The 20,742-nt window shown below is 36.0% G+C and overlaps 1 long non-coding RNA gene across 1 annotated transcript; it reads left to right on the top strand.

Annotated features, from left to right (window-relative positions):
• Window positions 1-16,132: 16,132 nt before the first annotated feature.
• On the top strand, window positions 16,133-18,080 carry LOC109065549. The gene is made up of 3 exons (XR_002013534.2): window positions 16,133-16,289; window positions 16,369-16,478; window positions 17,037-18,080. It is a non-coding gene; the product is annotated as an uncharacterized LOC109065549 (long non-coding RNA).
• The last annotated feature ends 2,662 nt before the right edge of the window (window positions 18,081-20,742 follow it).

The following is a 20,742-nucleotide window of genomic DNA, read 5'->3' as shown; positions in this document are numbered from 1 at the left end:
TTGTTAGCGTTGCTGTAAACACTGACATGAGTATTGGTGAAAGTGAAACTATGTATGATGTATGTTCTTTCTCCATGGCAATAATCAAAGACATTTTGAAATGGCATTGCCATAGTTCAGAGTTTCCCAAACTTAAGTTTGCAAACAAAAATTTATGAAAAGTTAGTAATTAAATCTTAAAATATAAAACTTTTAATAAAAAAGTTTTATATTTGACATAAAGGTAATAAAACAAATAAAACTGACTATTATTTGACATTGGGGAACCTTGAACATGCTAATGTGGTGTTATATTATTGAAATTGTTACTTAAAATCTTAGGGTTGGGTTAGGGTTAGGGTTAGGGTTAGGTATATACTCCAAGGGTATGTAAGGCTGACAAAAAATGTGAATCTCTGCCTTAGTTGGTCGCCAGTATGTACAGAGAGCATTCACCCCAAAATTACAACATTTACTCACCCTTATGTTGTTCCAAACCTGGATGAATTTCTTTCTTCTGTTGAACACAAAAGAAGATATTTTGAAGAATATTGGTAACCAAACAGTTGCTGGTAGCCATTGACTTCCATAGTATGGAGAAAAAAGAAAGAAAGAAATAAAAAAAAACTATGGACCTCAGTGGCTACATTGGCCATCTTTTTTGTTCAAGAGAAAAAAGTAATTCATACAGTTTTGGAACAACATGAGGATGAATAAATTGTGACTACATTTTGGGGTGAAATATCACTTTAAAGCTCATTGATGAACTATGATGTAGCACGATAACATTGTGTTTATTTTAACTGACTGTACGTCAGCAATTTAATAATACAAGCTTGCAAGTCATTTCTATTAATTCACATGACATCTGTGTGAGCTGTTAAACTGACCAAAGTTCAGTGTCCATATGTTACGGCTGAGCTCTTAAGAAACTAGTTGTTTTTATGTTTTATTACTGTTCATTCTTACCATGAAGTTTATTGAACAGCTATACAGGTAAATGAGAATAATGAAGTAATTCATGCATGCTGTAACAGCTGGCTCTAGTGGAACAGAGGAACTTCGATCACTCTTAAGGGAATAATAGCAAGTGAAGGAGACGTTTGGCCGCTTGTTTTCACTCAGGAGGATAATGAGGTGATGGAGGGAGAGGTGTTTTTTACTAGAGCAGCCCACAGCCCATTTTTTGTACCAACAGCCATAAAATCCATCTGACAGGCAGCACAGGGGAGGGAAGCGTGCAGACGCAGGAGGAGAAACCCCTAAACTGGGTAGAGAGAAAGGAATGCTGGGTAATGGTTCCAGAGAATGAGAAACAGCACTAAATCTGTAAAGAATTATAATCTTTGTGTAAGAGAAACAACATTTTAAAAGCAGAAAACTGGCACGTGAGCCACATTCTCTTGCGGATTCCTCTGTCATCATGGCATTCAGATAAATAAAACTGAATTATTTTGTTAAGTGATTCATTAAACAACTCAAAAAGGGTGTTTGAATATGACAGCTTATCTTTCAGTTGGTTTTAGCCTTTGCTAACGCTCTTTACAAAGCCCGTGTGTCTGACCCAGTATTCAAATGATCAGGCATAACATGGCCTGCTCTGAATTGTTGGCAGCAAGCAGCTGTTTCAGGCACACGATTACACCCGCAGAAGCAGGAGTCATCATCCAGCTTCTTCATCGGACCACAGGACAAATAAACTATCCCAGAGACAAGCAAAACACAAGCGCATGTCGAAGGAAAAAGGACACAGAGGCTAAGCGAATAAAGAGGGGGCAGGAAACTGAGAAAAAGAGGAGGTTTTCCACTTGAGCCCTGCAGACCTGTTGGTAAAGAAGCAGCGTGTGTGTGTGTGTTTGTGTTTTTCAACGAGAGGCCATTGACTTAACACTGACCAAGCGCACTGGGCCTTCGCACAATACCTCATTCTGTCCTGTCGTTGCCATTATGTCTATTTACCAACAGTGAATACTCCAGCTAAGACTCCACTTCAGAGTCTCTCCTTGTGTCTACAGACTCTCTCATAAATATGAATAGGAGAAAGTTTAAAAAATGAGCACCGAAGGGATCGATCGAGGTAGAAAGGGTGTCCGAAAGAAGAAAACTTGCTGACACGGGGCATAACTTAATTTCCACGGTCACAAGGCAGCTGCGAGGAGCAGCCTGCTGTGGAGGGCCTTTTTAAATTCAATGGCTCCACTGACCCTGAATAGCAGCTCAGTCTTCATCCCAGCTCCACTCCTATTGAAGGAAGTGACCAGAAGGATTTAAAAAAACAAGTCATCAATGGCAGTTTCCTATTGATCATCCCTCTGCCTCAAGAGAGCAGACAGCCGCATGTGTTGGTATGTGCTTTTAGAGATTTAACCCCTAAGGAGATGAAAGTAAACAAGCAGCAGTGCTGTTTAAGGAATGAAAGGGTCGGCTGAAAACTGAATGAGATGGCAGTTCTGTGTTTAAATGTTTAGATTGTTTTAATTAATTTGGATGTGTGTATGAAGAATGAATAAGAAGGATTTTCTTTTTTCTTTATTTTATTATTGTGTAATTACCGCACCCTAACTTTCCAGTTGTTTCAGTGTTATTAGTATTTTGTAGCAGAATATTGAATATTATAACTATTTATATATAATTTTTTTTTACTATTTATATATGATTTATAACTATTTGTTAATAGTTGATGTTAATGTATAAGAGCTGGCAAAACATGCTTTTTTGCAGATACAATTACCATGCGGTGTGATATTTGTTTGTTTGTTTAAAGTGTGACTTACATGTCCAAAAGTTTCCACATATACCTTTTGGAGTCACTGTGTGCATGTAAGTACTATGTATACTGCTTTCAAAATTACTTTTAAAATATACATCACATCACATGCATCATATAATGTAAATGTGAATCACACCTGAGGGTTACTGGAACATTCCATCACTCATCTGTACTTTTCAAACCAGACAGTTTACCCTGCTGTTAGATTACAGACTTACTTAACTATAACACCTTTGATATATGTTAACCTATTAATTCTCACATTCCCAAAATAAATGCCAATTCCTCTGAACATATAAACTTCTTAAAGCATGTTTCTTGGTATCAAATTTGTTTATTTATTTTTTTTATTTTTGGTCAGTTTAGTTTTGGCATGTGCGAATTTATGGCCTACACTGAATTTGGTGTGAACTAAATGTGTTCCTGCCAAAAAAAACAAAAACAAACAAAAAAAATTCACTTAGATTTTTTTTACAAACATTATAAAAAAACAGCAAGTAACACATTGATTTAAACATTAAATTATCAAGTAAAACATACTCCAATAATTGTTTTATTTACAAATTGGAAAAATCATTCTTTACAGTGTACGCTGGAAATCTAACCCAGAGCTGTGGTTTTCAATATGGTAGCAGTCAGTTTCAATTGAGTATTTGTGTTTCATTGAGAAACAGTTCTTAAGCTCCCTACTTGTTGCGTTAACTTCCCAGGAAACCTACAAACTTTGTTTTAAAGCAACCGATTATGCTTTATTGCCAGACGTCTCAAACAGCCTACATAAAGTCAAGAGCGCACTCGGCAGCGGTCACCATGAATTACAAAACAGAACAACATCAAATGATTAACTAAGTGCAATATCAATCAAAGACAATAAAGTGGAGAACACAAACAGGGAGAGGGAAGGAGTAAAGAAAAGCTTGAATAGAATACATAATGAAGCCCTAGCAATGGAGTTGTTAAGAGTTAATAGTCTCTCAGAAACTGAATGGGGGCTGGGGGTTTTACTCTATTAAGTCGACCCCCAGGGCCATGGGCCAAATTGCACCCAGTTGTTTTCCTGAAAGAATTCATCCTTCACACGTTCATTTCCCCCATTATGTTGTCTCTTTTCATGGCAAAGGCCATGCCAGAGTACCCATGGTTTGGGTTAGTGACTTGGTACAATCTGAGAGAGTGTTTACGTGAGAGAGAGTGCACAGAGGGGGTATAAATATGTTAAAATGGTGTGCAGATTTAAGTGGCTTTGTATAGCAAGCACCAATAGGCTCTCGGTATAATGAATTCAGTTGGAATTGAGTTTGAAATTATCTTAACACAAAACCCAGTAATAAATTTAAAGCTAAAGACATTTCCATAGAAGTCCATGATTTTAAATCCAAAAAGCAATGAAGAACAACAGCAAAAACAACAACAACAACAAATATATATATATATATATATATATATATATATATATATATATATATATATATATATATATATATATATATATATATATATATATATATATATTAGTCTTTTTTTTTTTTTTTGTCTGTGTTTCGTGTTTGTTGACCTGGTCACAATTATTGACATACATCAGGGTTGCTATCTGTCTGTCTGTCTATCTATCTATCTATCTATCTATCTATCTATCTATCTATCTGTCTATAATCTGATTATTTTATTACCTGCTTATTTAATGACTTAGCTATTTATTTATTTAAATAAATACAGTACAGCAAGGCTACATTTAGGTTCTTATAGTGGACAGAAAAAGAAGCAGGAAGTTAAAGATCAAGTAGCTGGGAAAAAAAGAAAGACAGAAGAGCTTTGGCTGCCGTGGGCAATGAAAATCACCAGAAACCCAAACCTGATATGAGAAGAGTGATACCTATAGCTCTGGGGCCAGCTGCCTTGAATCAGACCTGCTTCCAATGGGCAACAACTGCAGCAGTGGGTCAAATATTCCCTCCATCCTCCCTCACAGACACATATATGGACCCCTTCACTGTTTTTTCACCCTCCCTTTCTCCCTCCTGTCAAGGCAGGAGCCAAAATAACAGCCTATTTGTGCTCTCTCACTACATCCCCTTAGGACAAGACTGATTGGGAAAGAAAATGTTTGGACTCTAGTCCCCATTTTTCTTTCATAATCACTTTCCTTGATAAACCTGCTCCAGCTGGCTCTTTCCCAGGCAATGTGCTAAGTGCAACCTTTTTGTTTGTGTCCCAAAAAAGTTTTGGAAAATGTCGGTGACTTCATCCTGCATTTTTCAAAACAAGCCTGGAGTAACGATGACAAACTGAATCCTGTTTATCAGTATTATGCCATGTTCAGTGCAACACTGTGTTTCTGTTGATGTGTTAACTGAACCTAGATCTGTTTTTTATTTGCCTCACAGTTACAAATCAAGTCATTTGTTAACACATTTCTGTGGTTGGAGGTGAGTAAGTGAATCATTGGAATGTACTGATATACTTAAGTAATGTGATTTCATTTTGATGAGAATAATTCATAAAATATGAAACCTAACTGCGTATTGCCTCCTCCTGTTTTGGTTGACACTTGAACATATATAGGTAGTGGTATTTGGGTCTTTGGGTCTGGTTGCCAATTGTTGTAAAACAGAAAAAGATTATGATGCAGTGTGTAGCTACTACTGGCAGACGAAAGAGACAGCATCTACACCCGAGAAAAGTAAGCTCATCAGCATGGGAGTTTTTTTTAATTCCGTAAAAAAGATCAACAGTGTGTACGTTTTGCACAATAATGGTTACAAATGTACTCTCTGCCTCCTCTCTGCCTGATATTGCAATAATGCTATTTTGAATCATTTTGGCCATGATAATTGTCCAGTGAAAATCTGATATCTTCACAGACCTAATTTGTTAGACTCATTGAAACAAAAGTGTGTTCTTTAAACTTCTTGTTTTTTTTCCTGTTATCTTACAGCCCTATCGACTTGACAAAGAGAATACTCTTGTACTTTGGAGCCTAACAAAAAACAGAGGAAACAACAGCTGTTGCTTTCACAGAAACCTTTTTCACTGCCCTGCTCTGCCAAAGAGCATCGAAAGTTAAAAGGGCTTGGTAACCAAGGAGACAGCCCTCACCCTTCCTCCCATCCCCCATACACCCACGCTGTCTCTCTCTTTGGAAAAGTATTGGTTTACAGCCCATACTGGTCTACGAGAGAGGAGATCTTTGGCCTGGATCCTTCAGCCTTCATTATGGCACCTTGATGAAGGACGAAGAAGGAATCCGACACAATTATTCTTACTCTGACCTCGCTCTCTCAACACACTTGATGAGCGAGTGGGGGGGAAATGAGGAATTTTAATCAGAGATTCTTGACATCCTGCTCAGGGCTCTGTTGCATCTGGGCCACGGTTTTGAGCCAGGTGTGTGTCTTGTGTCCCTGGAAATCTTCCAGTGCCAATGCTGCTTTATTAGATTGAGTCAAATTACAGCAGGTTAGCTCAATATGAAGAAGTGCAAGCCCAATGTGATGAATGCTCTTCCGAAGGAGAGAAAAAAGAAAAATAATTTTACTTTAGTCCATATACCAGACAAATAGATCAGCATTTAGCATGCTTGGTTCAATCCCTTAGAGGCTTTGAGGCCTTAATTTTTGGAGTGGCATGAACTGTTTTAGTTTTAATAGAGAGAATAAAGTACTTTTCTAAATTCGAAACATGCATCACATTCTTTTGCTTTCTTTCAAAAGAGAGAAAAGAAAAATGTGTGATTACATGACTTTCTTTCAAAGATTTACGAATCAGTCTGCTTAAATTCAGAATCAATAGTGCACCATTCCCCAAACCGACGATTTTAGTGATGCACAGCACACTTTTTTTTTTTTTTTTTTTTTTTTTTTTTTTATCACACATTTATTTTTTTGTGGATGTTGATTGTGCTTATGGCACAAGATATGCCCAAAACTAGATTTTAATTAAATGTTTAATTTCATACAGTTGGGACATTTTTGTTGTAATACACTTGGATGTGATGTGTATGTCTAAGTTAGATTTATTATTCACAAAGTTTTCCTTTCATCTTTGGAAGGAATTAAAGACCATGAGATCCTACAAATCTTTCTCAACAATTACTTCTTGCCAAAGGCATGAAAGTAATATTACATTGGGGAACTAATTACAGTGTAATTAAGTTTTCATTTGGCAATTAGTAGTCTGCAAATCATTTTTAATTTACATGTATTTCTGGCTTTGGTTGTTTGGTTGTGGGACAAACCACAGCACATATTCAGATGGCATGTTGTAATTTTACTGCTGACAAATGTTTGGGCAGAGGATGGCATATCCAAGACAGATCTTAGTAAGCTTTGCCATGTCATTCCAACCCATGCCTAGCTTTAATTTTATCAGTTTTCTCCTCTTTAGAGCTGTGATCCAAACATACGGCATCTCAAACCACTTTCTTTAATTCATTAGAAATTTCTGTAAAATAATATTTGCATTTTCTGGGAAAAAGTAATTTGTGCTCAATTCTCGAAAGGCTAAATGCCTTCAGCTGCCTTCAGTACATTTTCTTTCATCTCCCAAGGCACAACAGTAGATTTAGTTGGAGGCACCTTGTGCTATGAATTACTGACTGTCACTTCTTTGGAACATCTTAGTAACATGCCGCCTCTCAGGGTGTACTGCTTTTGTTATGTCATGGACCAAAGAGCGAGCAAGGACCTGCTAAAACTGTGAAAAGCACCCACAATTCCTCAGGGGATTATTTCCCATTTATTGCAAATGTAGTATGACCTCTGTGTTTTAAAAAGAGATAAACCTCATGAGATTGTCAGGTCAATATCCCATTGTGACCCTCCCTGAAGCTGCCCTTTTCCATTGATCTGAAACCAGTTTAGTGTTTCACTCATAACTGTTAAGCTCAAAAGATCAGAAAAGTGAAAGTTGTTTCTGGATCAGTGCAAACAGGGGATACGAGGCCATGTGTTTTTGCACTTATTGTTTATGCGTCAGAAAACACGTTCATCTGCTTAAACTCCCAAGTGAGTCAAAAAGACATATATTAAATGAGATATAATGTTGAAATTATATGTTGAAATATAATCTGAATTCCTCTCTGCTATTTAAATGATTGGTATACAGTTTTACTTTCAAACAAGCATCCACAGCAGAGAACAATGTTTTTAGTACAGAAAGCAAAGGTTTTTTTCTTTTTAAAGGCACAGAGTAGCTTTTCAGACTGATGCTGAGCCCTCTCAACTCTAATGTGCTTATCCAAACAAGGCGGCAATGAACAGGTTAAAGGGTCAAATTTGTTCACATTTGCCTTTTGTCCTTTTATTTCAGCGCTCTTTCTAGAGCACCTGTTTCCACCCCTCCTTTTGGTTTTCCTAATTTTTGTTTATTTTAGGATGTATCCATTTGCTCCAGGCATTTCACAGCTCGAGCTTTAAGATGGCCAGTGAGATCTGTGGGATGCTTAACCCTTCTGCCCTGAGCCATTGGATAGGAAACAGTTGTGCAGAGCACCAAAACAGCTCACCCCTTAAACAAACTGTTTAGAAAGCAATGACATACTACTTAAAGGGATAGTTCACACACAAAAAATGAAAGCTCTGTCATCATTTACTCACCCTCATGTTGTTCCAAATAAAGTTTTCTTAAGTAAAACACAAAAGAAAATGCACCAGTGTTGTTTTGGATGTCTCCACCAATAGTCTACTATTGGCTGACAGTGTGAAGTTAATGTATTTTGTCTTTACATGTATTTATGCTTTTCAACCCTATTGGACAATGTTGATCACCAGGGGTTTATATTTTCAAAGTTTTAGTGAAGTCAAATAGAGTCCAGTGAAGGAATAGTAACTAGAGAACATGTAGAAGTCAAACCCAAGCTAAATATCACAACCCGGGTGATTTATGCAGCTTCTTCCAGTTCTCTTGGCCATCTCGGTGTGCGTTGTCACTTCGACCTCCATCAAAACCACCATGCTGAGAATTTCCCTTTTGGTCCTCGCTTTCACACCTTCACAGTAGGTCATTCCTCCATCTCTCTTTTCATCTCTCTGTGTCCATACGGAGAGCGCAATCCAAACTCCCCCTCAACCTCGACATGGAGTCTGTGTTAGCACATCCAGCTGAGAGAAAAGTCAACAGTCCTTTAATAGTTTTCATGAAGAAGTCTGGAGAGGAACTGGGTGTGTGGGAATGTAAGGGGTTTTTGCAACTTTGCCAAGCTTTAAAAGCTTTAAGTTTTAAGTTCTAATTGTGCATGTTATGTTTCAGATACAGTATGTGCATTGTTTTAGCCTACAGCTTCACAGGATAATACTCCATTAGCTTGGGAAATTCAAAGACAAACACATGTCAATACAAGCACAAGGAGCAAGTCAAGAGATTATCAAGCCAAACACTTTGACAGCTATTAAAGCCCCATACATCTTATGCTAAACCCTTGAATGCCTGAATGCTGTTTAAACTCATTGTAAACAGTAAGTCAATGACACATATAAACCCTATTTAGTCAGAATCCTTTAAAATCCCCACATCACTTTATTCTCTGATCACAATAATCCCATCTAATGCAATGCAAAGGCAATATTGTCAGCAAATGTGAATCTTGAGGGTATACTTAAACATGATATTTGTCAGAGATGATAGAGGGGAAGATCGTCAGTGAATAATGGCTTAAATTTTTGTCTTTTTATTATACAACTCAATTGTATGTGTTTAGAAGACATGTAATGTACAACAAATAAGTAAAAATTACTTTTTTGTCATGGTACTTTTGTAGTGCTTCTTGTGTGACGGTCTTAGAACAGCATAGACTTTTTGAGTAACATCTCTTTTAGTTTTACAGAAGAAAGAAAATAATGTGAGGCTGAGTATGTTTAAAGTTTAAATGTTTAAAGTAAAAAATTACAACTATAAAAAGTAATCATTACATTATAGACAAGTTCAATGATTGATTAAAGTTGCGCTGTATGCAATATTGGGACAACATATTCTCTTCCATGTTGTGATGTCAAGACTGTCATTAAACCAGAAGATAAAGTTATGGCTTTTTGATTAAAAATGTGAACTTAAAAAAAAAAGAACCATATACATTGATAAATCATTCACAATAACTTGCTTTAAAAAAAATCATTTCATGCTAATTTGGAACTGAGAGACAGTTACATGGCAGTTTAATGACAGAGTGATTGTTAACTGATACGGCGAGCTAAGAAATAAATACATTTGGTTAAAAATGAAGACATTTTGTTAGATATCAAAAACCAATTCCCCATTTTGCTGTGTGTTTTATATCAAGATGTTTCAAAACTGCATAAAGCTTGTAAGTAAACCAGTATTACACCAGCTGTTAAATGTGATTTTAATGACAGTTTTAAATGATAGAATTTTGAGATTATGAATAAAACTGAATGGCATGTGTCACTACCTTCTGTTTGTTTATTGTAATCACCTCAGTGACCTGACAAGCATTAAGACACCATTCACAAATGAAAGTGTTAATGTAATGGTTCATTAACTGTACTAAACCAACTTTCACACTTTACAATAGTTGCACGGTTAACACAGACCGACTCTCGACCACATGTTTGAGTAATCGGGTAGCCACAGCCTGTGAGCACCGTGTGCTGGGTTTATTATTGTTAACATTGAGTGGCTTAAGGAGCTCTCCCTCTGTTTGTGTCTGCGGCGGCCTCTGCCAGCTGTGTGGACATATGGAGGAAAGTGTAAAAGAGCATTTTCACTGTAAACTCTGCTCTCTATTAAAGACTGTGTGCCAGTGTCAGAAATAGATTTCTTTTTTCTTTTTTTTTTTTTTTTTAATGATTGATTTATTTAAAATTTTTACACTTCCAAAGGCATTTTTTTCCCTCTTCATATTTTCAACAAACACAGCTATTGTGCCTGTTCTAAACCCATAGATAAACCATGTTGAAATATATCACACTTTATTTCAAGGTCCAATTCATATTAACAAACCATTAACTATGACTTTTGCCTCAATAAACTCCTAATTTGGTGCTTATTAATAGTTAGTAGTTAAGTTTAGGTATTGGGTAGGATTAGGGATGTAGAATATGATCATACAGAATATGTACTTTAAACAGACAATATGTTAATAAAAGGCATGCTCTAATAAGTAACTAATTAATAGTGAGAATTGGTCCCTATACTAAAGTGTTAATGTTGGCAAACAGATAATTAAAAACAAAGAAATTATTTACAGGTGTTTTGTTTGTGTTTTTTTTTTTTTTTTTTTTTGATTATGCTTAAAACGTAATTTTTCATTTTCTCACATTTGTTGACATTTCCCTTACAGTCCCTAGTTAATCACTGCCACTTTTGTGTTTAAGTGGTTTACATTTTTCATCCGTTTCTGGAAAAAATAATTTGGGATTTATAAGTAAAAATCTTGTGTATTGACATTACGTTTCTATAGTTTGTTTTAAAGTACTGAATGTTCTTGTTGGAACAGCTTGTGTTGTTATTTGGCTTGGAGTTCCTTACTAGCTATCTGCCAAGATGACATTTTGGTTTGACCCACAGCTTAAACCTCTCCGAGTGCACACAAGAGCCATCTTCTTCTGAAAGGTCTTGAACATCATCCAAGACAAAACACCGGCTGTCTCAGAATGATATAGAATAACAGTGACAAAAGAGTTTCTTTTTCTTGACCTTCTTTAGTTCTTTGGTGGTTGTCCATCCATTGTTTATTCAGAGTCTAAAACTAGATTCATGCAGAGTCATGCATAACAATTTAACCTCAAAGCAAACAGTATGCTGAATCTACTTTGGGCATTTAAATTATGATTGCTAAAATATGTTTATTCAGTTAAGTGTTTCTGCTGGCCCTTGGAAATACCATTCAATTGTAGATTTAGCTTCTAGTATCAGTTGAAGTGATAGTGAACTATGGATGTTATAAACTGTATATGCATATGGAGTATTTAATTCTAAATTAAACACAAACTCTGTCCAAACTAAATGAAAAGCTCAACTTTTTTTCTTACATAAAAAAAAGGTTGTTTGAATCAGAAACGTAACAACAACAGACTGCAATATGGACATTTTACATGAAATACCACAGTGTGGATTTTCATATAAGTTTCATGTATTTGCTAAATATATTGGTTACACTTTATTTTAAGGTCCAATTAACTTGCTATTAACAAACCATTAACTACAATTTTTGCCACAATAAACACCTAATTTGCTGCTTATTAAAAGTATTGGGTAGGATTAGGAATGTAGGTCATGTGCTTAATAAGTATTCATATATGCTTTATAAGTACTAATAAACAGCCAATATGTTAATAATAGGCTTGCTAATAAGCATCTAGTTAATAGTGAGAATTGGTCCCTATACTAGTCACCAAAATATTACTATCTATATTTGTATTTTGTTATTTCAAGTGATATTTCAATGATATTTCAATGTAAGGATGAGTGTTTGAACTATGCCACTAATACTTTTATACAGCAATAACTGATGGTGCCATCACAGTTTCATTTATAGGACACATCTATAAACCCATAATGTCTAACGGAGTACCAAAATCTTTCAATCAAATCATGCATTATGCAACTTTTCAGTAGGCGGATATACAGTAATTTTTATAATCACAGTAAGTTTATGTTGGCTGCCACAAAAGATGGGAAGATCTTCGGTGGAGACAGGTCCGGAACCACACAGCTGTTTACTTTGGGTTTGCCAATCACTGTTTTAGTTGCTTATCCCTATTAATATCATAACCACAGCTGAACATCAGGAAACATCTGATTAGAAAAGAGAAAAAGAGATTGACAAAGAGTGGAGAAAAAATGGAAATAGCTGCTCAGAACAATTGCATTGTAGTCGTTTATCTTCAGAGAGGATCTGACAAGATACTAGCAACTATAGGAGACATCAGGCCAGGCAATAAGCACCAAACAGGAAGCTTAACAAACAGGAAGCATGCCTCAACCAATGCCTGATTGGATAACAGTGTTCAAAGTGTTTGTCTTTAGGGCATTCTAGAGGAATAGCCAAATCATTGTGCACCACAGGGGCTCCAGAGAAAACATGTTTGCCAAGATTGCTGACTTTAGCCTTTAGCCCACGGTGCTGTGCTGTTCCAGGGAAGATTTACACACCCATTTAGCCGGCTGCAGCCCCACTCAAGTTTAGGGAGAAGGCAGGCCCTGTGTTTATGGACATTCCTGTCCTTTGCAGACCACAAAAGCTTTGTGGCTGTGGCTTTGGTTGTATCATTCTGACTGCATGTGTGATTTTCAACCCAAAATGTTTTGGCCAATAAATCTTAATTAGCATTCTGTCATTTCTGCTTTGTCGAGTTGAATTATTATCAAAGTGAAAAATGATAAATGGAGCGTTAAACTTATGTAATTATTATTATTAATTATGACTGTTTTTTATTATTATTTGTTTATAAAAGTGTGTTTACTTTTTTATGTTTTCTTATCTTCTGATAATATAATAAAGTTTAATTAAAAAATCTCTCCCCTTCTCTCTCTCTCTCTAATATCACTGTCCACAGTTTATTTATGCAGCTTTTCTGTGGTGATATCTATCAGTATGGTGTTATCTGACTAACTTTAAGAAAGTGTTTATTTGGAACAAAATGTTTATTTGGAGCTGAATGTGACGTTTATGGCTAGGATAAGGCTCATTTAGTGGCAAACCATTGCAGAGTTTGCTTGCTGCCATTGTCCTTCTCTGACACATTCACTGACACTGCTTACACTTTCATGCCAATGAGATCCAGAGATAAGAAGAACGGTTGTTGTGACTTGTATGTTGACTTCTCAGGGGCAAAGAGGCATAGCATTCCTGAAGCATTCAATGGACAGCACAAAACATGATATTATATATACACAATTATTTAAAAATCTTATGAAAAACAAATGTATGGTTCATTATGGTTATACATATAAATTTGCTTTATGTGTGTATGCATATGTATGATACACACAAACACACACACACACACACACACACACACACACACATACACACACACGCACATATAAATATGCATATATAAATCATGCATATACGTTTATATATTTAAGTATGTAAATATGTAAAATATATTTATATATAATATAAATCATATTTATATACTGTATGTATGTACATATATTTATGAAAATATTTCTTAAATAGGCCTATACACATGTATGTGTGTGTATTTTTATATACATTTAAAAATACACAGTACACACATATATTATGTAAACATAAAGTACATGTATGTATATGTATGTATGAATGTAGAAATTAATGATTTCAATATTAATATCAAGAGAGAAAATATATGAAAGATTATCAAACAGTTTTAGGTCCAAAAGCAACACTAAAATGAAAGAAATTAAAGAATTTAAGAAATTAAATGAGAAGTTTGCAAGTGGCCAAGACTATTTAGTTCGCCTTCACAACAGTTGCACGCTGCAGTTGATATGTTTTTAGCTAAGCAGGTTTATAAAAACATTTGGACTCAAGTCTTATGAAGCAAGGGATTTATTTTAATAGTTCAATTTCCTCTGTCCTACATGAATGTGTAAGTCTAATTTCAATTTCCGTTACACATTCCAGAGCAGGAGACTCTTCTCATATACAGTCTTGGCGGAGGCCCAGGGATCACTGAGAGCAGACGCAGTTCTGAGATTTCCAGATGCTGGACTTTTATTAATGTTTGGGAAAAAGACAAGGAGAAGGACAGTCATATGTGGAACGATGTACAGCAATGACTGAGTGTGCTGTACCGTTCTGTGAGGGTGAAAGAAAACTCCTTTTCCAGACACTGGAATGTGTCTTTATCATTTACATTTTGGTATGGATTAAAAGTCTACTATGGCCAGGTCTTATTTTACATTTCACTATTATTGAGAAAGATATCAGGCCTTTCAAAACAGGAACCCTCTGAAATACATAGTCATGTCTCATTTTTTCTTTACCAGTGTGATTGAAACCACAACCTTTCATTTCCATACATTCCCAAAGGCAAACAACTAGATTTCCACCTACAACATATAACAGAGTATGAGAGGCGGATAACTAGTGAGTGTTTTTTGCCATATCATATTTAGATATGGTAAGCATTTCTATGTCCACATGCCTGAGTCTGCTGTTTAATTTGCTGAAAAACAGACCAGCAGAAATTGCATTTGACGACCTGTTGATTTGTTTTGCTGTGCAACAGAGAAGGTTGCTAGGGCTGATATTACTCAGCAATTTGTTCAAATTTGCCAAAGAGGAGTCAAATCATCTCACACTGCATGCTTGAGATTGCGCCAGTACACTGGGATAGAGAGTGTGCTTGGATGAAAATAATATATAAGAGAAGGGGGATGGAAAGACATGCAGAGGAAAGCATGAGGGGAAAGAGAAAAAGTGAGAGGACTGAGAGCAGAGCAAGGGAAGGGCTGTCCCGCTCCACTCCTCTCATTTTTATGACCAGAAAACCACAGTAAACAAACAGAGACGCACATAAACCATTCAGCTAGTAGCATCTCTGCTGTGCCAAACCAGCGGTTTAAAGCAGCCATGCCAAGCAATTCACATGCATAGGAGCAGTTATTTAAGCACACTGGAAACTAGTAGTCCAGTCTTCTATAGTAACTGCTCCTGAATTTCAAACTTTCTCTTTGCTCTCAATTTATGAAAATAAAGAAATTCCTTCTCCTTTCTCAATATAAAACACTTAACACCATTCTCCGTACCAACATTGACAGCTATCTATTGGTTAGAATTTAATGCAGTATATGTTACATGGCCCATGTTTAAATGAGAGTACAAAATTATTCCTTAGTTCCCCAATTGTATGTATGGTAATAAAATTAAAAGACAAACACCTCTGTATGTGTTCAGCTACATCTAATTGTTCTCATCTAGAATATATATCAATATGGCATTACTGTAGAAATGTTGCAGATTGCCATCATATTCAGTTTTATATTATGTTTTATGGGTTTGAAACTTAAGTTTAACAGTTTTGAAAAAAGTATGTAAATGATTGATCTATAGGTGCATAGAGTATTGGTTGCTTTTGTGAGAAAAAATCATTTAATTTGGAAGATGCAGTCACTGAATGTCAAAGAAATGGAAAATGATCCACAATTTAGCCCACATAGACAGCTATTGTGCTCACTGTGTGGAGAGTTTTGAAAAAGTGACCTGCAAAACCAGAGTTGTTTCTTCTTAAAAGGGTCACGAACTGAGAAACCAAAATTCCCTTGATCTTTTGACATTTTTAAGGACACTGTACTAGATAAATGTCCTGTTAGTTTAAAATCTTTAAACTTTGTTGTTAGTCTAAAAACTGTTTATATTGAAGGCAGTCTGTCGAAACGTCAGCTTTTGGAATGTTCTACTCTATGATGTAAGATAAGCACAGCCTTCGCAGAAGAAGATCACTGCTACTTCGACATCATTGCCTGTTTAGCCTGTTTACGGGAGAAGCGAATGTGCAGGTCTTCACAGAAACCAAACGATAAAGGTGTTGCTGTTTGTTTGCCTTGCTGTTGTTTGCCTTGCCTTCCTTCTGATGCAAACATTAGAAAAAGAGTGAGTGTACTTTATTTTTAATGAAGATCCAGACTGCAACAGTATGAACTTAGTCCTTTGTTCACTTCATTTTACACAGATTCGTTTAAAACAAGGCACAATTCGACGAGGGATTTTAAAAAAGATTGAAGCTAAAAGACGATGCTATGCTGACTATATTAGATCCGACAGTAATGTCGCAACACAAGTGTGAGTAACGGTTTTCATTACGTGGTCACTATTGCTTTGTCTGTTCTTACAGATCATTTGATATGTATTGAGTTATTTATGCACTATTGACCTAAAACACAGCAGTATCCATCTTTGAGGAATGTAAGCTGTCAAACATACAGAACTGTCAACCATATCAGTGGGTGTTTACTTCAGAGTCTACAATCCGCCACACCTATTCAAACAGAGCATTCTGATGAGGCGGGTTAAAAACAAAATAGAAAATAGCTTATTACTTATAAATTATGATGTATTTGATGTAAAAATATTGCTAACATTATAAGTGGACCTCAGAGAACAATACAAAATAAAAAACAAAGGCAGTTCATGACCCCTTTAATCAACAGTATTAAAATACAGTGAGACAGTAAAGTTATTTATCTTAATTTGATTTATGCCTAATCGAACCTGTATCTTATCTATATATTCTATACATTATATAAAATAATAAATTAAAACTGAACAAGAAAATAGAATATTCATAAAAAAAATGAAAATTCACCCTTATATTTTAAACAGATGTGCTTTTCTTTCTAGTGTGAAGTCCAAAAGATGTGCAAGCTGCTCTTTTTTCATACAATGAAAGTGGATGGGGACCAAGAATGGGCACTTTTGTGTTCCACAGAAGAAAGGCTTATGGGTATAGAACCACATGAGGAGATGATGATGGATTTTTTTATTTTTTGGAAGAACTACCTTTTATTGTTTAAATGTTTGAGCAGTGTATCATCTTTGACAGCAGCTCAATAGCACGAGTTTTGTACAGAAATTCACTGACCTTGAAGCATGACCTTAAAATGTCATCCTATGTGAGTGAATAATAAACTCAATATCCTGAGATCTAATGCATCAAAGATGTCTGAGGTACTGAATTTTCAAATTTTATTACCATGAACAAAGCAAAACAAAATACAGGCTTGAGGGTTTTGTAGCCTCAAAAAAAAATATATATATATTTTTTTTTTTTGGAAGTCAAAGTTCCAATACTTAGTCATTCAGGAACAATTTTAGGTCTACATTTGTGAAGGCATTCTCTGTATATGTCTGTGACGTGATGATCATGTGAGAAAGTCCCTTTCCTGCAGTCATTTTCATAACTGTGTCCATATGGCTGGACTTTGGACTTCAAACAGACCTCTGAGGGACTTGACACATCTCAAAACATCAGTGTCTCACCCAGGGAAGGCAACGGAGAACAGGACAATGCATAAAGAAAAGCATGTGTATGCAAACATTCTCACCAGCCATATATTTCAGAGCACAGAGACATCACTACTTCCTGAACCAATCCTGAATAATTTTGACATCAACACATTTCCAGATGTTGTAATTCATCATTACATTAAGAGGCCAGCAGTTTCTTGATGCTACAGTAATATTTAAACAAAACTACTAAAACTAAATGTAATGCTATTAACCTAACGATCCATATTTTTGAGTATATTCTTGTTTTGTGGAAGTGTGTTGGTATAGAGGTGATTTCCTTTAGATACTTATACTTCATCCTGGCCTCTTATAATCTAGATAGAACATTGACTGAATTGCTTATAGAGGATGGATGGATGGATGGATTGATGGATGGATGGAAGGATGGATGGATTGATGGATGGATGGAAGAAAGGAAGGATTGATGGATGGATGGATGGATGGACAGATAAATGGAAGGACAGACACAAAAAGACAAATAGACCGATAGATGGACAGATAGACAGGCAGAGAGACAGATGGACAAACAGATGGACGGAATGACAGGTGGACAGATGGAAATACAGATGGATGGATATATGGACAGCTGGATGGATGAATGGATGGAGGGACAGACAGAAAAAAAGGACAGATGGACAGATAAACAGGCAAAGAGACAGATGAACAAACAGATGGGTGGAAGAAAAGGTGGAAAAATTGAAGCACAGATGGATATATGGACAGATAGACAGACATACAGAAGGACAGTCAGATGGATAGATGGACAGATAGACAGGCAAAAAGACAGATCGACAAACAGATGGATGAAAGTACAAATCGATAGATGGAATCACTGATAGACAGATATATGGACAGATAGACAGACTGACAGAAGGACAGACAGGAGGATGGATGGAAGGACAGACGGATGGATAGATGGACAGACAGACAGGCAGAGAGACAGACAGACAAACAGGACAGATTGACGGATGGAAGCACAGATAGACAGATGGATATATGGACAGATAGATGGATATACAGAAGGAAAGACAGATGGATATATGGACAGATAGACAGGTGGACAAATAGATGGACAGACAGACAGACAAACAGAAGTACAGATGGACAGAGTGAGATATATCTCACTATTTCTATTCACATATAACAGAACCCAGATATGCAATGTGATATTAGAAGAACATCTTGTTATCTCCCCCAAAGCATTTTTGAGGCCCTGCCAAAATATGACCCATTACCTCAACTATCTGAACCCGTGGTCCTAAAGAAGGATCACATGGAGGAAACATACTCACAGACACACACAGATGAACACAATACACATGTACTATTACATACACACTGTAACCAGAGCTCTGGCAACAGCAGCTCCCAGCAGTGTTTTTTTTTTTTTTTCTCTGAAAATCTTCTTGGCATGTAGAGTAAGATGGAACGGATCAGTCTCATGGTTGCTGAGTGTGTGTGTGTGTGTGTGTGTGTGTGTGTGTGTGTGTGTGTGTGTGTGTGTGTGTGGAATGTACTGTATAAGGGTGAAGAAGATAATGATCTGCGCTCATGTCTCACTCATGGCCTCCACAGGGATAAGGGCAAGTATTTTTTTTAGGAAAAGGAAAAAAATCCATTGTTTTGTAATGTACTTACACAGGTCATACAGTATATTTGCTGATTTTTCACATCTTTAAATGTTTGCAGCTGTTTCTTCAACTTTGAGCACCTTTATGTCCTGCTGTTGATTTTTATTTGGAAAAGGGAAAATTCACCTAACCTATTTTCTAAATGCATGTTATGCAGCTTATTGTGAATAGTTGATCTGTGCATAGGTTAATGTTTTCATTTGAGCTTATAATTTGATGATGAATGTTGGATTTCTCCAATCATTTAGTCCACTTAAACTCCTTCTTACAGTTGACTGCACATCTCCATCCAATCAATACCAGAGTGACAGAACCTTTGTGTGTGCTTGTGTGTGTGTAATGCTACCTCAGGTATTAACCTTAGAAAGACAAAATATGTTTAATTTAAATGTGCAAAATATTTTCCATCACAAAGTGGACTTTCATGGAGAAAAATGACCGAATTATTGTTTACATTGTTGTTAGACATTGTTGAAAAGTGAGAGTGTGAAATGGGAGTTTTAAGATCATTTATTTTCTAAAAGTCTTCAGAAGAAACACTCTCTTACGTGTATTCTACCTCAATGACATTTTATGTCCCTACAAAGTAAACTCTCTATTTTCTGAGCTATTTATAAGCGTCAAAATGAAACCAAATATGTGCTCTGCTACACAAGGTAGCATTTCTGTTTCTGTCTTGTAATTACGTACACAACTTGTAATAGTACTCATATAAAAAAGTTTATATATATATATATATATATATATATATATATATATATATATATATATATATATATATATATATATATATATATATATATATATATAGGTCATAGCTTCTCTATATATTTACTATTTAGATCTACTATCTCTTTACCTTTACCCTATCTGCCTTAAGGCTTAGTTGAGTCCAGTGGACTTACTCTCATCTGGTTTCTATTTTCCCTGCGTTGTCTAATGAAACCTGACCGTTTTTAAAAGATCTAGAGTTATGGGCCCATCAATAAATACCATATTCTCCCTTTGAAGTTGCCTGGGCTGTGGAAAGTGGTAAGATGTCATGTGTTAAAATTATGACCTGATTCCTCAAAACTAATCTACTCTGCTTGACATGACCAGGTTTTAGTGCATGTGTGCTTTATTTATCTTGACAACTGGCAGGCTAGGTCCTTTTTCAGGTTTGCTCATGTGTCAAGTCCTTTTTGCATCTTGCTCAAAGTTTTTTTTTTTTTTTTCCTATTACCCCCTAAGGAACACCAAGGGAAAAAACTCAGGGGAAAATAAGGGAGAAAATATAATGCATGTCTATGCAGCTGGATGACTGTTGTTGAGTCATTTATAGGTGCCATTAAAGTGGAGTCCTTCTTTCCTGAGGGTAATCCTTCCCTACACATTTACAAGCTCCTGTTGCTTTTATTCTAGAC

The sequence above is a fragment of the Cyprinus carpio genome, chromosome B5, assembly GCF_018340385.1.
Source record: "Cyprinus carpio isolate SPL01 chromosome B5, ASM1834038v1, whole genome shotgun sequence".
Classification (NCBI taxonomy): Eukaryota; Metazoa; Chordata; class Actinopteri; order Cypriniformes; family Cyprinidae; genus Cyprinus; species Cyprinus carpio.
This window is presented reverse-complemented; position numbering and strand designations above follow the sequence as displayed.